The sequence below is a fragment of the Mustela erminea genome, chromosome 11 (genome assembly GCF_009829155.1).
Source record: "Mustela erminea isolate mMusErm1 chromosome 11, mMusErm1.Pri, whole genome shotgun sequence".
Lineage (NCBI taxonomy): Eukaryota > Metazoa > Chordata > Mammalia > Carnivora > Mustelidae > Mustela > Mustela erminea.
Window position 1 is genome coordinate 34,609,672 of NC_045624.1, and position 19,765 is coordinate 34,629,436.

Consider the following 19,765-nt stretch of genomic DNA (forward strand, 5'->3'; position numbering starts at 1 on the left):
ATGTGACCTGAAACTATCTGGCCTTCCCACTGAGGACAAAATGACAGGTACTTATAATACTATTGCTGTCTATTGCTTACATTTACTAAAGAAGTAAATGCTGAATTTCTGTTAGGTGTTAGTGAATATGAGATTAACTTTTCCCCTCATTCACGTTCAAGGATTCCCTGAATTTCATCAATTGATTCCTGGTTAAGAACCATTGCTTCTTACTCTCTTATACAAAAAGGGGAAGTAACACTTGCCCTCCAGAACTCACTGGGCTTTGCCAGGATCAAATTACATAAAGCTAATCAACAACAATTTAATGGGTAATTTCTCTATGCCAGGCACTGTTTTAGGGTCTGAGGATTTATCAGTGAACAAAAGAGACACTGTCTAGTGGAAGAAGTTTTATTTGTGGATGACAGATTTTAAATATATGTCTAATAGTGTGTGTGTGTGTGTGTGTGTGTGTGTGTGTGTGTGTATATATATATATAACATATGTAATGTCAGGGGATGGTACAGGAAGACCATAAAGAAGATAAACCACAGTAAGGTACACAGGGGACACAGACAGGATGCCACTGTGTTAAGGTGCCATGCAGCAGAGACCCAAAAGAAGTGAGCAACAGGGAACTAGAGGACACTAGGAAAGTACGTCTACAAATAATAAAGTTTTCAGTATAACCTTTAATATAGTCAAAATCAATTAATAGATACTAATTTGAAATACAAGCCAGAATGAGTAAGTAGGAAAATAATATGTAAACTTCTTGTTAGAATTATGAATTTATATCAGGATTAGTGTATACCTTGTTTTATAGCCCTATGCGAAAACTTTGTTTTTTTCGTTTTACTATACATACAATTTTTTAATTTTTTTAAATTCCTGATTAGGGAAAAGAGTCATCTGAGAATCCCACTGAAGAATTAGAGTCTCCGTAATCTTTCTCTTTTTAATAACTCTTATGACTACCAAAAAAAAAAACAAAACGAATTAAAAACAATTCAGAAAGCTAATCAGAGGTCCAAAAAAGACACTCTTAACACTTTTTCTACAACTCAAGGAAAGCAATCCTGGACTCTCAGCTGCAGGACAAACTTTAAGTGCGGTGTGTTGAACCCAGGTCAATCTCTGAAAAGACCAGAGCTTTCATAAATCAGGTAAGAGTAAGTGAATGAGAAGAGCATAGTGGTATCTTTTAAATCAAAGCTGGAAAATTTTGGAGAGAGAGAGAAACTGACAATAAAAAAAAAATTTAGAGTCAACCTCTATATTATTTTTCTTTCTGAATTTGTTTTCTTGCTTCTAGATTACTCCTCTCCTCAGAAGGGCACTACAATAGCTCCAGTGAGAGAAGACAGGAGCCTGAGGAACACAGGAATAGTGGAGATGGCTGGGCAAGAAAAGAAAGAATTTATGGGATATCCAAAAAATTGACAGGAGAAGGTCAATGGCAAAGGGAAAAGTCCAGACAGGTTTTGGTTTCCATCGTGAGTGCCGACTGGATGGTATGTTATAAATAAGATAATACGTATCGGAGAGAACCAGAAGGAAGGCAGTGAGCACAAATGTAGATGTGGTGATTTTTTTTAAAATATTTTACTTATTTATTTAGGAATGCTGTGCAGATCCCAACTAAAACATCAACTCCAGAAACATCTCTCTATGGATTTACCTATTCCAGACATTTCGTATAAAGAGAATCATGGAATATGTGATTTTTTGCACCTGGTTAATTTCTCTTAGCATAATGCTAACTGTATTTCTTGTTGATCATGTGAATTTATGAAATTATGACCAATTCTTGGTAAATATCTGAATAAATTTATATCAATTTTCCTTTGAATTACACAGTAATTGTATTCCTGGAAAATCTATATATATTAAGGCCATTCAGAGGAATTGAATCTATGCAGCTTTCCTAGCCAAGGGCTAGAGCTAAACTGAGCTTACTAGCTGGATTCTGGAGACAGAGGCCATTGAACGCAGTGGAAATTTTCTAAAAATAAAATCAGGTTAGAAATTGGCTTTGAAAGGGAAAAGGATATGCTGAAGGATGGGCGTGTTACATACAAAGACAAGGCTTAGTATCATCTATCAGGTCCTCTGAAAGGAAGAAAGGAGTTACTGGTTGAAGGTTCTATTAGAAGACACTGGTCGAAGTGCCTTCTATCATTTCAGAAATAAAATTATACTCAGCTGTTGCCACATGTTAGGCACAGAGCCATGCCAGCTGCAGCGCTGAGGCCTGGGGACAGAAAGATGAATGAAATACTTCAAGTCCTCAGAGCAGTGCTTGGCCTGGTGAAAGAGAGCAAACAATTAAAAGCAGGAAGTGAATACCAATGCTAGACTTGAAATACTACTACTCAGTGTAGTCTGAGGACCAGCAACACCGGCATTCCTGGGAGCTCTTAAAAACACAGAATCTCAGGCTGCAGACTACAAACCAGAACCTGCCTTTTATTTTAACAGCATTTCCAAATGACTCATATGTACCTTAAGCTTGAGAAGTTCAACAGTGGGGGCAAGGGTCAGCTTTGGACTGGTCTGTAAGGAAAGGTCCAGATTGTGACCATTGTGTTTCCTGTCTGCTCATAAAAGTACCTTGGTGTATCCTTAAAGACTACCTACTACCTTAAGTCACCTCATGACCATATCAAACACTGTTTTCTAGGAGATTGTGGCCATATATTAGCATTATTAAGTTTTCTGGTCAATGGGTGATGACTTTGACATCAGAAGGACTGATTAATTGAAGGCTGGTTCGATTCTCTTGACTGGACTCTGAACCCCACTTCCCAAATGTGAACTCAACACTGGGGAGACAAACATACATTAGATGGTCCTTGCCTTCAAGAGTTAATTTTTTCATAAGGACTTGTTGTGAGTTACCATTTGGTCCAGGCAAGAAAGTCTGGTCACTTCCATGATGAATAAATACTTGCAAATTCTTTACCACACTGGAGCATATAGTTCAGATAAATATACATTGTGCTCTGCCAGTGCAGTCCCAATTTATTCTTATTGCACCCAAGTAGTTACCCCTTTTCACTCTCAAAAATGTTCCATTTGAATGATAGATTTTTATGGTCACTCTATAGCTAAGTAAAGGTCACAGAGGAACACACAGGCTATTGCTTCGAAGTTGAGCAAGAGCAGGAAAAGGAGTGTGGTTCTGTTAGCGGGGAGGTTGTCAGCAACATAGCGGGGGTCAAGGAGGAGACCAAGGGAAGTCACCATATTGATTTGAAGTCAGGCCAAGAGAGATCTATGTATTTTTCACACACACACACACACACACACACACACACACACCGTAAGATCAGCAATAGAATTGGAAAAAGACTAGAGAACCAAATTCACCAACATCTTAAGTGTGTATTTATTGTAGGGCCATTAGAACATGAAAGAGTGCCAAAAAAAAAGGCTGTATTAAGTAAAATCTGGGATCACATCATGAGTCTACACACAATACTACCATTCACCTTTCCAGGTTATCAATGTATTTGAACTTGCCTTCTCATTTCTACTAGCTTCGTGAATTTTAACTCTATCAGAACCAACACCCTCCCCTTTAAAAAATTCTTTATTCAAATTCAATTAAGTTAACATACACTGTACTATTAGTTATCAGGACAGAATTTAGTGATTCCGCAGTAGCATATAGTACCCAGTGCTCATTATATCAAGTGCCCTCCTGTATGTCCTTCACCCAATTATCCCTCCCCGACTTCCCCTCCAGCAACCCTCAGTTGGCTTCCTAGAGTTCAGCATCTCTTATGGTTTGCCTCCCTCTCTATTTTCATCTTATTTTATTTTTCCTTCCCTTCCCCTATGTTCATTTGCTTTGTTTCTTAAATTCCACATGTGAGCAAAGCCTACACCTCCTTTTACAATACAGCTTTTGCAGCACTTGCATTAATATACTGATTAAAAAACTCATAGACATTGTAACGCAATGTAAGCATAATTTTAAGCATAATTTTAAAAGTCAAAATAATGTCCTAATACTAATATAAGATATAAAGTAATATCTAAAGAAACATGTATTGCAATATGTAAATTCCCCAGTGTGTTCTCATGAACACAAATACTTGTTGATCTTGGACAAATCAGTGTTTAAGTGGAAGAGCTACAAAAACAGAGAGATGGGTGTGTGCTGTTTGTGAATTACCTTCCATACCCTCTGCCCTGACCCTTCATTCCCAGGGACCAAATTTTGTCCCTTCTTCCTTCTAAAGATCTTTATTTTTCTACGACCAATGCCTCTACCTTAATTCAGTCTCCATGATCTTGCTCCCGATTTAGAAATCATTCTTTAACTAGCTTCTTGAAAACTACTCCCTCCCACTTTTTCCTCTTATCACACAACTTTCAGAGTTACCCTCCTAATTACTATACTCTACTCCCTAAAAATTTTAAATGATCATCTGGTCCTAAACACCACACTCAATCTCTTCTATTGTTGTAATCGTACTAGTAGACATTCAGGACATTCCTCTGCTTTCTTTTCTCAGTGCCTTGCCCATCCTGTTCCTTCCCCCAGTTCCAATATCCTACTTATCCATTATTTGAAATCTTCCCCTGGGAAGAATTAACCATTCCATTCCTCCTGCTTACATAAGGATTTACACACACCTCTATTTTGACACCTATCACTTTTGTCTTACAGTTCCTTTTTTTTTTTTAATCAACCTGGCTCCTTCTCACCTTCCAAAGTCAAGCTCCTTGAAGGCACCAGTTAACTTCAATTATTTACCTGCATAATATGAGGAATAAACCAGTGGTCTGGCACAGAGTTGAGCTGGATTAATGTCAAGTGAATGAGTAAATTAACAAATAGGTGAATGAATTAGAAAAGATGTCTCTGAATTACTGAATTGTTAAATAAATGAAGTCCGCCTGTGGGGAATGTAGAATCAGCATCCTTACCAGTCTCTGATTTGCTTGGCTTCAAAGTCCAGACATTCTAATAAATGAGGCCCAGAAAAAGTGAAGGAAGTTGCCCTAGGTAGCCCAGCCACTGCAAGAAAAAGAATACAAATATAAGTCATACCTTCTTGCTCTTTACAATGCAGGCCATTTACCTCTGGAAAGTGGCAAGTGAGAATAAGTATCTGAGAGATACACTTTTTATAGATGAAAAACTTTTCTCTAAAATCCTTGTGAACTTCTTTTCTTCATGCTATACTAGTACATAAAAGATCCAGTGCACTGGGGAGATGATGTAGGATGCAGCAAGTTTAGAAGACCGGAGGAGAAAACCCTAACCAGAAGAGGTTTATTCTGTAAACACTCCCCTTCACGGCTGGTCTGCAAAAGAAAGGCTTTCGAGAGTCACCTTTAATAAGCAGGCATCACATTAATAATCCAATCCATGGATCAATAAAGCCTGAGATCTTTGCCCAGGGGTATTAATGATATCCTTTCGGTCGTGAGGGGGGCACAGTGTTTGCAGCTAGCTCTTAGCTGAGTTCTAGAGACAGTCAGCCTTGTGGTTAAAGAGGTGGTCAGCTACTAGCAGCTTTGCCTAATGATGACAAATAGGAAGAGAAAATGTTCAGGGGAGGAGGAGTATTCCTGAGGGGAGGCTTGGCACCTTCGTATTTTCAGAGTCAGCTAATCACTAGCTCCGTGTGGTAATCACCTGTTCTGTACAGTACATGCTTCTGTGTTAACCAGGCAGTCCCGTACGGAAGTCCTTACTACACACAATTAAAATCTATGTGACCACTTAGAAACACTCACATTTACATATTCCCTCCGAGCTCCGCTCCTCTCAGCTCGCCGCACTATGTACTCATCAAGCAGCTGTAGTTCTGGGTACTGACGTGTGTGTTGTATTTATGGATCACATATTACGCAACAGACCATTCCAATTGATATCTGACTTAACACGCACATCAGTCCTATAAGGCAGGTGTCATAGGTACCTCTGTATAAAAGAGGATCGAATGGAAACTCTGTAGGTAGAGTCCTCCCGAAACAACACAGACAAGTAAGGGGGTGGACGCTTGACCCCAGCTCCAAAGTGAAGCGGAAAGCTGATCTAGAGATTTTCCCACCATCCCAACCTAGAGCACATAGCAGGGGCTCAACAAATACTGGTTGGATGGATGGCTGGGTCTCACAGTTTTCTGACCCATCTCTGCCTACAGCTGCCCCACTGAAGTACAGGATGCCTCTGCCCTCCAGGGCTAAGAGGGCCTTTACCAACTGTAAGCAGTAGTTAAAGACGTAGGAAGGCGAGAGTGGTTTTGCTAAGGCCACTTGGACAAAAGAAAGCGCCTGATAAGGAGTTTAGTTTTCACTTCTAACTCCTTGAAGCCTTAGAGGTACTGTGTCTTCTCACTGGGAAAGCTGACAGCTGCTGAGGGCACACTGTGGGTACTGGGCAAATTCAGGCCCAGGGAGTAGTTTCAGGGTGCCACAGTCAGACAGAAAATATACTCTCAATTCACTTCCACCTTTTAGAAACCTCTTCACGAACACCTGTGAAATTATAGCTAATATGTGAAGCCCTCAAGAAGGGCTGAGGCTAAGTGATGTTTTCCCTTGTTACATTCATGCGTATAATTTAGTGAGCATGGAAGCCAAGTTGATCTGAATTAAAATTCCAGCTTCAAAGAAAACAAGCTGTGTGGCCTTGGGCAAGGTGCTTAACTTCTCTGAGCCTTAGTTCCTTTAAACGTAAAATTGCCTGTTGTGGCTTGTGCCACACGATTAGTATAAAGGTGATCACATGATAAAATTGAGAGGCTTGGCAGAATTTACAAGTGCCTGGATTCAGGCCAAGTGCCAGCTCTGTGACTTTGAGCGAGCTTGTTTACTTTTCTCATCTGTAACAACAGCAATAATAATATTGTTAAATAAGAGACAATATGTCCAAAATGTAATCTCTTGTGCTAAGCCCACATCACCAAACTGAGACTTAATACCTGACTTAAATATACTTTCAACCTCTCCCTGGAGTGGAATCTCAAACCAGTCAAGCTGGAATTACCTGGTCAGCACCAGTGAGGTAATCTGCCTGGTAACCACCACCCCCGCCCCGCCCTCCCGGAAAGGAAGGTGACCACAAGCAGCCCCCTCTTTCCTCTAACTTCCTTGTCCTTCTCCCTTCTGTCCCTAAAAGTCTTTAATTTCCCACAGCTCTTTGGAGCTCCTTTCTATTTGTTGGATGAGATGCTGCCTGATTCATGAATCATCAAATAAAGCCAATAAAATGTTTAAAATTTACTCGGTTTAGTTTTGTTTTTAAGCAAGTCATCAAGTTGTTTTCATCTCTCCTGAGTTCTGACATCTTAACTGCGATGGCTCTCCACTTACAGACCTAAGATCATTAAAGAAGTAACGGCAACACATTCAGACATGACATCTCCCACAGAGAGAAAGGGGGAACATCCCTTCCTTGTCTCTTTTTAAAAACAAGAAACCCTTGCTCCTGACTCCCCAGGAATCATCCTAGAACATTGGCCGCACTTCCTACTGTTCCCCTCTGCCACCCAGATGCCAATCACAGCAAAGGGAATGGGACACCCTTGATGGTCTAGAACAGTAAAAATGTAATCGGGGCCACCCTTTCCTCTGTGAAATCTGGTTTTGCTGGCAAAAAAGAAGTGGGATATCAACACAGGGGAGAAACCCCATGATTTTTACCCCCAGTATTCTAGAGGACACTGGGGGAATTCTGGACATGCAGGCCAAGGCTCTTGGTCATTTGCCACATGACCTTCACCTGGGGAAAAAGTATGTTTGAAACTTAAAACAAAAGTTACATTGCTGTCAGGGGATATAGTTCTACAAAGCTTGGGCCATTCCATCTCCAAAGGGAACAATAGCAAGGGGGCTTTCAGAACTGCCAGTATGAGCCTGCAGGAGGCATACTGACCTCGGCGATGAAGGTACCTTGGCCTGAATCACAGTTCTAGCACTTATCAGTAGTTTCACTGGCCAGGGCAAGTGCTCCTTAGGACATCAGTCCCCATACCTGTAAAAAATGGACAATAATGCCTGCTTTATGTGGTTGTCATGAAGATTCGGATGATGTATATGAAAGTATTTTGTAAACTGTAAAGCTCAATACTGTGTAATTGAAAGGTATGATTATCTAATGAACCAGTCCGTTTTACCTCTGCATGTCATACTTCTCCAGCCGTTTAAGTCTTGTTTTCCTGCTGGCTCACCAAAGTAGCTTCCTGCTGTCTCATTACCACCTCATGTTTAACATGGCAAAGATCAAGATTTTAATTTTTTACTGGAACACACTCTTCTCTTTTCAACTCTGCAGTCCCTGTAGGGAATATTACTCCAATGCCAATCACACAAGCCCGAGTCTGAGCCTGTTTTAGAACCTGCTCTTTCAATCTCTCCCTTTACAACCATGAGTTCATTAAATCTTGCCACTTCCTACACAGCTTCTCTAATTTCCAGCCTTGTGCCCCCCTAAAAAACAAGTATCTAGTTCAGATTCCTGTCATTTAACACATAAACCTTCTGCAACCTTTTCATTAGCTTCGCTTCTTCAACTTTATGTGAAATCTCCCCAGACAAAATTTAAAAATGAGAATTCCTGCAACATGACGTCTCTTCCGACATGCTCCACAACCCTAACCTGGCTGTTTCCCAACAGCGTAGAATGCAACTAAAGGTAGAAGCCTGGTGCCCCCATCAGACACTTGGGAAGCAGGGCCATTATGCAAATCTGGGGCAGGGAGGTCTTTGAGAACTTTCTTCTCCCCTCCATTCTGCATTAGGGAGGGTGGGTAGGAGAAGACCTAACAAATGTAGGACTTCGAGGGCAAATCAGAACATTTTACCCATTCTTTTTATCCCAAGCCTCTCAATATCAATTATAAACTCTAGGAAACCCACTAATCTATAAACCCTAGTCCCAGGGTCCCTTTGGAAAGACAGACTGAAAGAGGTGGGAGGGACCGAGGATAATGTTTGCTTTGAGGAAAGAAAAGGGATTACAATGATAGAGATACATTTGGCCTTCAGTTTGGATGAAGGGAAGAGCCTTGGAGATGGTAAGGAATTGATCCTAACTTATAACGGAATGCCTTGGTGCGTATAAGGGCAACAAAAGCTCATGAGAAGGGAAGCACAGTTTGGCCAAAGCACTGAGATATGTGACTGAGCAAGAGGCAGGGCACCTGGAAAGTACTAAGACATACTGACATAATGTGTCAAGTTATAGCTTGTTAAGCTATGGGAAAATGTTAGCTGCAGAATGGACCACAGACACATGACGGTGGTTCAGAATGTGACATGCAGAGTGAAGGGCTGTGAGAAGATAAATTCAGATTTCAGAAGATGAAAGGAGAGATGTGGAAAGCAGTGGAATAAAAGTGTTGAACACAAACTATGCATTAGGCACCTTACTATGTTCTTTACATCATCTAATTAAGTTTTCGTAGCAAGTCTATGAGTTAGGCATTATTCAAAAAGACAACAGGTCTGAAATGGAGTCACTTGTGCTAAACCCACATCACCAAACTGAGACTTAAAACCTAATGTAATAACACTTTCACCTCTCCCAAGAGTGGAATCTTAAACCAGTCAACCTGGAATTACCTGGTCAGCATTAGTGAGGTAATCTTCCTGGTAGAACCCCCCACCCCAATCCCTGAAAGGAAGGTGACCACAAGCAGTCTCTTCTTTCCTCATGACTTCCTTGTGCTGCTCCCTTCTGTCCCTAAAAGTCTTTCATTTCCTATAGCTCTTTGGAGCTCTTTTCTATCTGTTGGACAAGATGCTGCCCGATTCATGAATCATTGAAAAAAGCCAATAAGATCTCAGTTGAATTTTGTCTTTTAACAACTTGAAGATTATTTTGAAGCTTCTTCCTTGAAAAATCTTAAAACTCTTTTCTACATCTTGTCTTACCGTTAGGTGAAATAATACATTTCCATTGTTTAAGATTATTTGAGCTAACAACCAGATGATAGCTTCCTGAGTGATAACATCAGCTGGAGCCATTATTCTTGCAAGTTAATTCCCAGACCTTTGACACATTAAAAACCTAAATGCTGTGCTTTTCTCACAAATGTTCAACAAGACACATTATTTCAATTGCTCCTTCAATAAAATCAAATGTATATATTTTTGTCAACAATGACCACACAAAAGTAGGTATAACTTGTTTCCTCCCTCTTTTGTTAAGCAAAGTACAACTCTGAAGGCAGGTTTCCATCTTGTTATTTCTCATCTTCCTGAATACACCTGCATGAAAATATATATGCCAAGATAAGAATTTATTTATTTATTTATTTGTGGATTGATATATATAGTCTCTGATCCATTCTCATGGATTTGTAAAAACTATAAAAACCTATAACCTTCTCCATATGAATGTGATCATTTTCCCTTCAGCTGGGATATAAAATTTTTGTCCCAGGAGAACCTGATTTTTCTTTCTTCATTCCTAACTCTTTGTCTCTCTCTGTTTTATTAACACCCTCTTAGCAAATGTTAATGAATCTAGAACTGTGAGCACAGATAAATGCTGTCATGGGGGAACCAATGAACTATGGATTGCTGAGAAACTGCCTAAAATAAAGGGTAGCACTTCTCCCAGGGGCCTTAGGAAAAGAATTTCACCCCAAGAAAGCGCTTATACATTAGAAGTGCCCTTACAGAGGCCAAAGTTTGCAAACACTCCATTTTATTTAATAAACATTAGCAGATTGTCTCTATTCACACCTGCTAAGATAATATTAACCTGCATAAAGGAAAAAAGAATAGAAAGAAAATCATATTCTACGCATTGTTCAAGTGACTTTTGGTAAAGTTTAGTAATAGCTGGTGGCTATTTGTACTAATTCCGTTGTTAAATCTAATAATGTGCCAATTTTATATTGTGTAGATTAAATTGTATTAAAGGTAAACAGTGCCTGTGAGTGATGTGAATGCATTAGCATGGTGTAAATGATATTCATTATATATGAACATGCCAGCTCGGCTCTAGGACCCTTATGATAATGAGATGTTGCCTCTCCTGAAGCTTTCCCAGTGAGTAACCATTTTTAATAAATAAAATAAAATATGGATCCCTAGAAGACTTCATAGTTCTTTCACTGAGAGGAATATATATATATATATATATATATATATATATTTTTTTTTTAAAGAAAAGCATGTTTCTCAAAAATAGAGTCCTTCAAGTTGCTTAATCTAGAAGCTATTTCTGTCCTGTTCTTTGGAGATTTTTTTTTTTCATTACAGCTGCCCATCATGGTCCTTTTACTGGACAAAGTTGGAAGCTGAATAGCTAGATTACATTGTTGCGATTTCTCAGCTGTTGGATTTCCCTTGTTGGTTTGAAAGAAAAAAAAAAAGATTTTATTTCATTTTGAAATGTATAAATGATGCCAAATTCCTATTTGAAGTTGTCAGACTGTGATTACCAGTAGAACTATAACCTTACTTATGCAAATCACTAGAGTTCATGGTAAGTCTGACATTTACAGAATTAATGAACTAAATAATTAAGTGACCTAGTAAGTGAATTGGTAAACCAGAACTATTAATCTTTTAATGAATTCTTTACTATCACTTAAATAATAAATTTTTTGCATAATTTTAAAGGATTACAGTAAAGAAACATTAGAATAGGAAACCCATTATGTGAAGGAACGTTACTTTTATAAATCTGTCATTATGTCTCTTTTTATTGAATTCATTTCTATTCAGGTTTAGAAAAGTGGCAATTCCTATACTGGTGACTAACAGTCCCCGACTTCGAAGTTTTTTTTTTCCCCCTCACTGAGACAGAGGGCTTAGGATCATTTACTGCCTCAAAAAACGAGAGCCTAAAATGAGTAATTAGCATACAACTATAATTTCAGAAATCCCCTATTTGATGGTGTGCATCACATGTGTTTCAGAATTTTTAAGCTCTTGTAGGTTAACTAGCACATAAAATAAGGCCTTTGCACTGATTGTCTTCCAAAAGCATTTCTCTCTTCTCCACAAATGACTATCTTTACCTTTCTCTTCAAACACCTTTTTTAAAAAAAAGTCAGATCAGAGCTACTAAAATAACTAAACTGGGCTAAAAACAACCAAAATTTAGAACACTGAAACGTCCAGGGTTATATCAGCCAATAATGAGAGAGAAGTAAAAAATCAGATTGGGTCTTCAGTATCCACACTAATTGCCCAAAAGAGGACTGGCCTCAGTGGGATCAGGAATTACTGAATCATAAGTATTCAGTAACTTCCACTAGAAGGAAGAAAAATTCAAATGCTTAAATGAAAGGAAGAGACAGCAAAAGTGACAACTACAATGGTTTTTTCCCAACCTGGGTGAAGGAAAAGCCTGATGATCATTTAAACCAAGGAAGAAATATTTATTGAACAACTATCATGTACCTGATACTATCCTAGGCCCAATGGGACATACAGGGGGAAAAAAAGAAGAAGAAGAAGAAGAAGAAGAAGAAGATGTAAACTGCAAGCCTCAAAAGTTAATAATCTAAGGGAAGAGGTTCAACTAATACACACGAACTCATATCAAGCTACACAGGATAATTAATAAAGCTTCCAAGAGTGCACACAAAAAACCACGTGATACAGATTCTAAGTCCTGTAGCTTTCTAGGCTGAGAAGTACACTTGTGTATTTAAGTTAAAAAATCTTCTAAGCATCTGTGAACCTCTATTTCTGGCAATATGGCAGGCTACATATCCTAAAAACCTTCCTGATGGAGAGCATCTAGAAATGATGCATAAAATATAATGATATGTATTTCAAGGCAGAGCTGAGCCTGCAAGAAATTAAAGGAAATTCCCAGGGTCTCAAGATGAAGAATTTCTAACCAGAGTCATAAATGAAAGCTGACTCAATGACTACTCTTGAGAACTTGCCAGTTTTGATCATCAATAGCCTCATAAGGATAGAAAAGTGTCTTGGGCCTTCACATAGAGCACCATTTGGAGCCAAGACCTACACATAAAGTTGGGACTTTCAAAGGGCTAGACAGTCAATGCAACTGTAGATTAAGAAAAAATCCTCCCACTGGCAAATGGAGGTAGAGATGAGGCCCACATCTTGGGTAAAGTCTTGCCTGAGAATTTATAAATTTAGGACTGCCTTTATTCAGATTTGGGGATCAAATTTATACTTCTTTCCAAGTTTGGTAAATCCCAAGCCAAGAAGTAACATAAATTATTCCCAGATTGATATCATTCCAGTACATCCAGCAGAAGCAACACAAATCCTCCTGTGAGAGACTTATTTACCTTTAATCCAGGTCCTGAAAGATTCCCAGAAATAAGATTCTGCTGGATTTGGCCACAATGGAAAATTACAAAATGTACAAAGAAATAAAGTCCTTTGGATGTAGTGAAACTTGAGCCAGAGAAGATTTATTTAGCAGAAAAGATGATGAGGCCTCAAAGTGGGAAGAGCACGTGATCCTGGTCCCGAAATGATGAGGAAAACAAGCATAGCAGAGAGTAAAAGATGGAGAAGCCTGCCCTTTTTTTGTTGTTGTTTGTGGTAGACTCTGCATTTTAAAAGAACTTACTCCATTTGCAGATGACCTGATACTCCACGTAGAAAACTTGTAAGGACAAAAATACAGATTCAAAGGGGTACGTGTACCCCCCTGTTTATAGCAGCATTATCAGCAACAGTCAAACTGTGGAGAGAACACAGCTGTCCATCAACTGACGAATGGATAAAGAAGATATGTACACACACACACACACACACACACACACACACACTCCTCAGCCATCAAAAAGAATGAAATCTTGCCATTTACAAAGATGTGGATGGAACGGGAGTATATTGTGCTAAGTGAAGTCAGTCCATAAAAGACAAATACCATATGCTTTCACTCGTATGTGGAATTTAAGAAACAAAAACAGATGAATATATGTGAAGGGAAAAAAAAGAGGGGGGAAGCTAAGCATAAAAGACATTTAATGATATAGAAAAAAACTGAGGGTTGATGGAGGGACCTGGATAAGGGATGGGCTAAACGGGGGATGGCGATTAAGGAGGACACTTGCTATGATAAGCACCATAAGTGAATTCTACTCCTGAAACTAATATTATACTATATGTTAACTAACTGGAATTTAAATAAAAATTTGAAAAGAAAAAATAATTAAAGAAGTTAATGCAATAAATCAGTGGAAAGAACACTCAGACCAAGAGGCATGTCTAAAAATGGCCTTAGTTTTCTTGACCAACTGAAATGTTCATATTAAAGAAATGACTGGTGATCTGGCAAATGGATTAAAAAAAAACATACTTTGATAAAATTATTTTCCTCTGGCTACTTTTAAAACAGCTCACTTGATTTGAATGCTTTAGTTACCTTTTGAGTTTACTCCTTACTGAGTCGGTAGTTGGTTGGTTGGACCAAAAGGCATACAAATATAAGGATAACACTTTGTAAAAAAAAATTAAGAGCCAGATAAATGTATCTTCCTGAGGTCCCAGCTCTCAAGCTTAAGTATCTTCACATTTTTGCCCTTAAATACCCAACTTCCTCAGGCCAGGGCGTGGGATCATGAAATACGTTCTTGTCCTTTAGATTGCTCTTACTGTTTCCATGCAAGTGTGAGAAAAAGGAAAAAAAAACCTCCTCTTAGTGTTTTGCACGGAGAAAGCAGCTAATACATATTATATTAACCAACTGTTTTTACAAACTATCTCTCAAGGACTAAAGAAAAGCCAGGCCCTTTCATGTATGGAAGAAGAAAGTACATGAACCAAGATCAAGCAAGGCCACCAAGAGCCTGCCAGAAGCAAGGGCCCCAACTGGATCTTGTCCTGCTGTGCCTCGCATGAACTAGATGGTCCATAAAGCAGTATTATATTCAAAGGGCATTTTCTAGAATATGGCCAACTATTTGTTCCTCAGAATACAACCAACAAGGCATCATACGAAAAAGTCACCACAGGCTCTACTAATAGACTCAGGTTTGGTGAGAGAACCCATGTGCCGCCCAGCTTCAGGGCAGGCAGGGTTCAGAGTGGGGTTCAGGTATCCCCAGGGCAATTTCACCTTCTCACATGTTCAACGGAACTTCAACTTTGCAAGACGTCCTGTGATACCGTGTTTTCCCATAAAGTACTTTTTTCTTAAAATACTTTACTCAATTTAGGAAACGTCTCAAAGAGACTCTGTTTCACTTAATTTAGTCATTTACTTGAAATCCATTGAGAAGTTAGCATTTTATTAAAGATTTTATTTATTTATTTGACAGACAGAGATCACAAGTAGGCAGAGAAGCAGGCAGAGAGAGGAAGGGAAGCAGGCTCCCTGCTGAGCAGAGAGCCCGATGCGGGACTTGATCCCAGGACCCCAGGATCATGACCTGAGCCGAAGGCAGAGGCTTTAACCCACTGAGCCACCCAGGCACCCCAAGAAGTTAGCATTTTTAAGTCACCGATGTCATGTCACTGTAGTCACAGATGTCTTCATACTTCGTAACTGTCTGTCCAGACTCAAACTGTTCAGCGGGGACACTCTAGTTGTTTTTAATGATTATTGTGCCAGTTGACATGAAGGTCACCTGACAGAGACAACCAAGACCTATCAGCAGGTAAGTGCAGACATTGATCACTTCTCCCAGATGAAAATAAGTATTTTTCATTTCACTGGACTCAGTATAGAGTAGGCATCCCAGGAAGAGCTGTGCAGAAATCTTAATATCAGAAAGTCTACAGACTTGAGAAAAACTGTCTTTAGAAACTTATCAGTCCCATATTTAAAATGCATGCTTTGTCAAAAATAGGTGAAACACAGAAGTAATCAAACAGACCAAGTATGTTTGCACAAGTGTGTATGCATGCTTAATAGATGTTTACACCCTCAGCTACTTTAACCGTACCAGAAAAAGGAAAATAAAATCTGTCAGGTCATTTTGAAGATTTAATTTTTCAGCCATCATTTTGGATGGCTTTTTAAGAAGCTAAACTATCTACTCTCAAGTTCAAATTCGTCTTTATCTAGGTGTGATGTCATAAACACAATGTTGCTTATGAGGTTCTTCCCCCAACCCCCTGCTTATGACGTTCTAAGACTTGGACAGTATTTGCAGCTGTACCAACAAGAGGAAGAACAAAAAGGAGAAACCTGAGACCCAGGCCTGTGAAAAGAATCCTTGGCATAAGATCACATCTTTTGTGGGCACTACATCTGACCGCAATCTAGGAAGTGTCTTTATGATTAATTTCCAACTCCGCTGCTAAATCGATCATGCAGCAATCTGCATTGATTATTAAGGTGACTGAAATAACCGAATCAGACGTGGCTTACCAGTGCAAATTAGTTAATTCACCAACACATAAAGATTTCAGGAGGAATGTTAGTGATTGTCACATACCACCAGGAAAGGACTCACCCTGTACTTATGAAATCTGCTAGGCCTGTTTTTACTGACATTCAGTGTCAAAGAGTTAAAAAATAAACACATTTTACCTTGGAACTTGAACTTGGAACTTGATGTCCTTCACAATAGTAAAGATCTGTATTTAACCCTGAATCACTTAGGTGTAAACCAAAGAGCTCGCCTTTGGGCAGCTGAATTGTCTCTCAGAAAAATCACTGGCATGATCTACTCTTTTACTTAGCTACCAGAAGGTTGCAACTTTTGGTCACTCTAATTGAAGTGGACATCCATAGTCAATTTCCTGAAAGCTAGGAGCCTAATAGAAGTCAAAATTAACATAGAAAGATCCCCTTGAACTTCTAACTGTTGCCAAAAAAACCTTCTAGTGCTTACCATTACTCTTTAACTAGATACACTAAAAATGATCATTTGGATGTTAAAATAAAATTTGGTCCCAATATGATAAAAAGAAAAAAAAAAAGAAAGCCGAGTTCTGAGCCCAAAGAAAAATTACTAAGAAAAAGAAGCGATTGTAACAATGAAGATTTAAATGTTTCGTCCCACTCTGTGCTACCTTAAGGTACATAATGTGTCTATAAATGTGTCCTGACATGTCATTTAGAACAAAGGAAAAAATACTGGAAAACGATGATAATTTAACAAATTCAAAACTAACTAGAAAGCCACCTGAATGTTCTAGTTGTCTAGTGGGTTGCTGGCAAACACAAAGATTTGGGTTGTGAGGACGTGAGTCCACCAGTCCTTTAGTCGAAGCTAAAGGACTCATGGGAATTCTCCTTTAAGGCCCTCGGCACCCTGGCCCACGAGTGTCCCACTTCATGAGAAATCTCTCAGTCCCCAATTACGCCGCCTCACACAAGCCTCAAAGTTTACTGTATAGAAATACTTAAAAGATAAATGGAAATTTTTGACATAGGGATACACGAAGAGACTCCAAAGATCATTGTTTGGAGAAGAGCTACTGACACATGTTTTACTTGTTTTTGCAAAGCAAATGGAGTCTGATTCAAAATTACTTCCGACAGCAGCCGCCTGCCAACCATTTAGAGTGGCTCCGTTCAGCAGATGCTGGGACTCCCCATGCTGCTCCCGTCTTCAAAAAGAAGCTCTTCAGATTGGCAGTGAGGGAATATCGCCTTTGAACACTTAAGTAACATGTAAAGATAGGGAAAAAAGATATAAATGCTAATAATTAAAGAGTAAATGAAAAATACCCAAAGCAGAATACTTGAAAAGGCACGGCAGATTCTCACATTCCCAGAAATCGGCAGCCAGATGCATTCGGCTCTCTTCAACGTCCTCAGCTTTTGCTAATAGTAACAGTGGGAAGTGTGCCATTGAGGGCAAATATCAGAACTTCCAGTAAACATAAATTCGCACAATTCACAGAAAAAGAGCTGCTTGATGATTCCAGAGTATCGGCTTCCCTTCTCCAATTCAGGGTATAGTTCTAGACAGAGACTTAAAGTGAGGAAAGCAGGAAGGGGAACAGGGCAGGGCAGAGGAGCAGAAGGGAGGACATCGAGATTACTTTGTCTTTAAAGGGTGTATTAGAATTTAGAAACAGTTTATCAATTATTATGACTTAATACTTGAGTTTTGAATGGGGACAGCAGTATAACATACATTATTCTAACGACGATAGCAAAGAAACAAATAGTCCTTTGTGACTACCTCTTAAGACCCATAAATTTGAAATCCTATAGTTTCTGCCTATTAGTTTGCCAGTAACAGTGACAAATACAAATATCTTCTCCCAGCATTTTTATACACTAAATATGTTTTATTTGATTCCGAAGTTGAAAATGTTCCGCTGATTTCATAATATATCTAATCCTTACACCAAAATCTCTACATAATCTGATCTAAAATAATAAAACCAAATTAAGAACTGAAATGTTTAACCTTCAAAACTTCACTGAGCATGATGACTGTGTGAGGTAAGTTTGATTTATGAGCTTGCTGCCTGGTTATGTCAGAGATCCTTGCTTGGGAGATTCTGGGACAGTTTCTTCTCTAACTAGTCAGCTTCCTGAGAGTTTCTGAACAACCACCATTCCTATCAATGAAGAACCTTCATCATGAGCTCACTTACAGCTTTAATTACCTTTAAAAGTCAGCAAGACAACATATGAATGTTCACTTCTTATTAAACGACTCTCCAGATGTAAGGCTTTTAATCTTTCTAGAAGGAGCCCGACTTCATTGCCATCAAGAATTCTTACTCAGGTATAGGCATGACCTGCATAAAAATTTCCCTTTGCTCTTTTGGCTACCCAATAAATATCCTAAGGATGGAAGTACAGATAAATTAGGAAAATCAAATCTAGAAGGACTAAAAAGCTCTGCTGCTGTAAATAATGAGGGGGAAAAAAAAAAAAGATGTCCGGAGAAGCCAACAAGTGAAGCCGTGAAGGTCAGACCCCAAGAAACACCTTCAGTACCATCGAAAACCATCTTAAACAGAAGTCTGATTGCTCAGTATGTGTTCTGATTCAAGTCATGAGGCATCCATTCATTTGTCCTTTTATTCTAGAAAAATGCTTCTACCATTTACCAAGAACTAGCTACTGTCTATGTAAGATAAATAAGACCCTGGAGGCATACATAAACGTGTGAGTAGAAGGCCAGATAAAAAGATAATGAGACGAGGGGGAAGGTTGGTGGCAGGAGAGGAGCACCGGGCTGTAAGTGAGCAGAGGGGAGCACCTAACCCAGCTTACAGATGAGGGGGGCGGGGTCGGACAGACTGCTGGAGAAACGACTGAGCTGAGTGGAATTAACCAGGATGGAGAAGAACAGAGTTAAACTATTTGCACATCTGGGGGAGGTGAAGAGGAGAACGAGTGTGCAAACATTTCCCGGTTGTTGGGAGGTGACAGGTCTGTTGGCGGCAAGGGAAAACTGTTTCCTGAAAACACTGGAAAGCCAAGGACTGACGTTTTAACAAGGAAATAAGACCTTCAGGATTTGTTTTAGAAAACAACCTGGCTGCTGTGGGAAAGGATGAACTTGACGCCAAGATTAGAATCCTAGTATGAAGGGAATGAACAGCACACGTCCCATCCCGGGAGCCAATGGAGGGAGTCCTGAACTGAGTGGCTGGGGGCTGAGATGTTCAATAGGCAGAGAGCTGGGGTGGACCTCAGAGAGGGAATGACTGGCTTGATGATGGCCCTCAGAAGCTTTGATGATGACCCCTGAAGCCGTGCCCCTGTCTTTGCTAGGATGACCTTTCAAACCCTTGAGCACTACACGTCACTCACTCACAGTTACCCTGTTGTTGGGACCACATTCAGGTCCTTTCTAATATCTCCCTCCATTTCTTGGACCTGGAGTTCTCTCCTTCCCACCCAGGACACCACAGCCTTTCTGAACACACCTCTGTCTTGAA